This window comes from Triticum dicoccoides, chromosome 2B, assembly GCF_002162155.2.
Source record: "Triticum dicoccoides isolate Atlit2015 ecotype Zavitan chromosome 2B, WEW_v2.0, whole genome shotgun sequence".
Lineage (NCBI taxonomy): Eukaryota > Viridiplantae > Streptophyta > Magnoliopsida > Poales > Poaceae > Triticum > Triticum dicoccoides.
In genome coordinates, this window is record NC_041383.1 from 42,995,178 (window position 1) to 42,999,963 (window position 4,786).

Genomic DNA, 4,786 nt, shown 5'->3' on the forward strand with positions numbered 1-4,786 from the left:
TCCCTTGCTCCTCAACCCAACCCAACCCCGATTCGATTTAGTTCAGAGACGAATCCCCTCCCACATCGCCGCCGCTGCCACACACTGCTAATCCCCTCACTCCACCACGCCTTCTTCCTGTCCTGATTCCCGGACGGGCGTCGACACGGCCAGCGTCAAGATGTCCATGAACCACTTCTGCCATATTGCTGTGGAGGAGGCACTGCGGCTCCTCGAGGCCGACGCCGCCTTTGAGGTCGTCGCCGCCACCGTCGGTCCCGCACAGGCCGCCAACACTCTCCACACCGCTCTCGCCATGGGCGCCGACCGCGCCATCCACGTCCTCCACGATCCCGACCCCGACCATGCCCGCCCGCTCCTCCCGCTCGCCGTCGCCAAGATCCTCTACGCCCTTGCGCTCTAGGAGACCCCCGGCCTCCTCTTCCTCGGCAAGCAGGTTCTCAGATCAGACTCGATTCAGTCAGTTTTTTGCCTCATCTTTCATGGTGTCTGACTTGCTCTGCTTCCTGCCTGCGTGCACAGTTCTCCCTCCAGGTGAAGTCGCCCACCGCAGCGCCAAGGGATTCATCTCCGAGGATGAGTTCCTCTCCATCCCGGAGTTCTCCACCAACCCGCTCTCCCAGGTCTGCCTCCCCTCCTCCTCTCGTCACCGAGGCGGCGAATTTTGTTCCCCTACTCGCTTTGTCCCTGTCGTTCCAGCTCCAAATGACTGACTGACTGTAGTACTCGCGCGTGCCGGCGAAGAAGATCCTTCTTGTTTTTATGCGTTGTCCTTGGATTACACACACTACTTGCCTATACTACTATTTTCCTAGTAGTATTGTATACAACTCTGTCACCACTCAATTTGGATAACAGTTGGGATTCCTCAGGAAGGAAGTATAATGGGGAAAAAACTAATTAGGGTTCCCCACTCAATCAAGGAGCTATGTGCATCTGAAAATGTTATTCCAATTGCCTCACAGAACCTGTACGCAATCAATCGGCATAGGGAGTTTTACCACGGTTGAACACGTGTGGAACACATTAATCCACCCATTGATTTTTTTCACTTGATACATGTGCTGTTCTTTTTCTATCTATGTATGTATCTATCTATTCCTACCAAGCAAATGGGAACAAACAGTGGAATACTACCTAATCTAGTCTTGTATAGTTTCAGGCGTGTAAATTACAGACAGACTTGTATAGTTTCAGGTGTCCCCTCTTCATGCATTTCCTAATCTAGTGTATACAGACTTGTGTAGTTTGTATACTCTATTATTTGCAAATCCTCTATTTTTTCAGTGGAACATTATCTCTTGCTTGCACACCCTCTTATTTTTACTACTTGTATAGTTTGATTGATATATGCTTAATGTCTGTATGGAACCTAAACAAACATGCCATACAAGGAAATGGAAGGCTTGTGTAGTTTCAACTGTTCGTTGCCAATGATTAATCATCTTATTTATTTTTTGGCTGCATCTGACATACATTCTTATGCCTGTTTACTCCAGGTCAGGCTCACGTTTCCCCTCCTGCCCGCCAACGCACTGCATGCAAACAAAAATGAAGCATCAATGATATGAAATGCAACAACAATTGACAGAGCACCATGGACCCCAGAAGGGACGCAGTTGCTGGCTCTGCGCCCCAGAGAGCCATGCATGCGCCATTGGTTTTGTCGTCCACCGCTCCTCCCCGTGTTCCAGAGTACCTTGCTCGTTGCTTCGTTGAATTGCTCGGCTGGTGTTCACAATTGTGTGGTTTGGTTTCGTTTGACTTAGCACTGAATCCCTCAATTTACCATTCAGTGAAAAATCCTCTCATGGTATTTGTATACACTAGATTACTCCTACTATGATGATGATGTGTGATGATGATGTGTCTGATGATAGACACCTTGCAACTTGCCACACATGTACTGATATTTTATTGTGATTATTACTGTACCATGAGTCATTCAACACCTGAAGGCACTGAACTACTATTCTGTATTTTATAATATGTTCCTGTTATGCATGACATAGGCTTGATGAAATCTTACTCTTTTAATCACAATAGCATGGCAGTAACATGTTATCACGCGGGATGAAGAAAAGCATATGTAATGAGTTCTTTAATGTTTAATTACCTCAATATCAAGCAGCGTTTGTTTTTGTATACATTTACTGCTATCAATCGACTATAGTAGTCATCTGGATGCTTGGGACTTGCATATATTCTGCTGCACTTGAAACATCAAGAAGTATTTTTCCTTGTTTTTTGGAACAATTGGTGAACTTCACATTCCTGAATATATGCATTACTATTTGGTATAGGTCTAGGCGGCTCTTCGTATTTTACAACTCCTTATCATGCCCCTCTAATATTTCCGTAGGTGGCCATGAACTCAGTAAATCATCAGGAAATGCCTTTGTTGCAGCTCACCTATGGCCTTGTTTGTCTTGCAGCTTAGTGAGCAACATTAGGAGGAGGATCTCAAGCAGGCCACCACGACGCACCACTGCAACAGCAGGTAGCACGTCCATCTCCCTCTCCCTATGCTGCCAATCCTTTTTGTTTCTTTAAAACTAGGTCCAATCAGCACACAAATTGACTGTCTATTGTATCAAAAATCAGTTTACAACTCTACAGAATTGTGTTGATGGTCATCAGTAGAGAGAGGGATAGAAAAAAAAGATTCCATGGTTGATGTTTGTCAGCTAGTTAAACGGCTTGCTTTCTGCTAATGGCCCATTAAGTAGAGTAGCTATGCACCTGGTGGTGGTCATGGCCTTGTTGCTTCATCAGTTTTTTTCCTTTGGGTCATTAGCTAGATATGCTATACATGTGCTGGTTAATTTGCAAGAAAGAATTTCTGTCCTTGTTTTTCATTTCCTTGCACTAGCCAAATTCATCCTTTTTTAATACTAGCACTAGCACATCATCAGCGTACTAATACTTGTTAGATTTTGAGCATGTCACTGCTGCTAAAACAACAACAACAACCAAGTTGCTGCACTCAATTAAATTAGCCTACTGCCTAATCTATTAATTGTTGCTCTTCCACTGTTTCAGTATCTCTTGGTTTGCAATGGTACAACTATATTATGAATACACATCATGATATATACTTGATGAATCTGCCTGCTACATCTCAACTTGTGTATCTATTTTAGTATCTCTTCCACTTTGTATCTGTTTTCTTGTATGAATGGGTATCTCATTTTAACTAGTTGGAGAACAAAAAGAATGGTACTAGCAAGCTCAATTTGTGTTATCATTCATCTGTTGTAACACCAAGTTTGGTCTATTAACATGGCGTTGATTTTGTGCTGCAGATTTGGAAGCTGGGAATCTGGGGAATGCGAAGTTGAAGAGACCTGGAGTATCTAGACTGTGATTACCATTGTACATGTGTTACATGATGATGTAACACAATGATTTTGCTATTGTATCTTTGTTGTTTGATGTATCAAACTGATTCTGGCTGTTATGTGAAGTACTATGTGTGTTCTCTATCTGTTCCCATTTGAATGTTGATGATTTATTTACTAGCAAATTGAAATTTAAAGAAAATGACCTTGAAAATTGGGATCCACTTACTAGAAGAACCTGACAATTGGGACCCATATGAATAGTGGACCCATCTTTAAAAATAATAATGCTTGAACTACTCAGCCAAAATGGCCATGGCCCAAAAATAAAAAGGTCGCGATGTTGGGCTTGTCCCATGAAGCTATTAAAAACTGACAGAAAAAATACACTAAATTGGCTGAATTAATGGGCTCGGCCCATATAAACACCCAATTGGACCGGGGCGATTCTAATTTTTGACCTTTTCAATTGGTCACAATTTTACCATGTCAGATTGCCACGTCGGATCCGATGTGGCCTGGGCAAACAGCCAGTGACCAAAACAAAAGGTCATGGGTTCAACGACCTTCTGTTTTGGTCTTAAATGTCTACGGCCTTCTCACAGAGAAGGTCGTTAATTTCAGTTTACGACTGCCAGGTTTTGACCTTCTGTTTTTGGTCACAAAAAGGTCGCAAATGAAAAACAATGACCTTTCAGTGACCAATAGTCAAGGTCACAAGTTGACATATTTCTTGTGGTGGGCATGGACTGATGCATTGTTGTATAGGAGTCTTGTTGACCACAAGGGTTATGGAAAGGGGCGCCACGTGATGGGCATCAGCCTCACCTCTAAGGGCATGTAAAATCGTGCTATCTTTGGAGTGACACATAGGATGAATGGTGAGGTGGAGGAGAGAGAACTCGTAAGAAAAGGCTTGTCTTCTCTTATTTAAGAGAAGACAAGAGATGATCTGTTAGCACAATATGTCTCACCACATTTTTACGAATAGCTAGTTATTGAAGACAAGACTAAGAAATGACCCATTGTAGACATCTTTTTTATCTCTAAATTACATGCAAGACTTAAGATAATGCTATCTTATCAACCATTGTATATGCCCTAATGTTGAAACTAGTGGTTGGGCCCGCCATTGCGGGCCGCTCGAGAGGAAGCTATGGGCACCTCATCTTCATCTCAAAATTTTAAAAAACATTCTCGCGTCACGTGGACATCACGTCCATCTCAAAAAGAAAAAGGAAACGCCTAGAATAACTTTTCTCGAAAAGAAAAGGGAAAAGTCTCACTACCATTTAGAAGAAAACTAAAAAAAATCAAAAACTTTCTCACAGTAACCAACCAGCATGCGCCATGTGGCTGGTTGGACAACATTCTAGCGCTCCTTAATGGGTTTAATAACGCACATTAGGAGAGGCTTAAACTGTGTTAGGCATGCAGTTTACACA

General features: G+C 42.9%; 1 pseudogene; it reads left to right on the forward strand.

The window, feature by feature from the left end:
* The first annotated feature begins 118 nt into the window (after positions 1–118).
* On the forward strand, positions 119–3,367 carry LOC119360382 (annotated as a pseudogene).
* Positions 3,368–4,786: the final 1,419 nt, after the last annotated feature.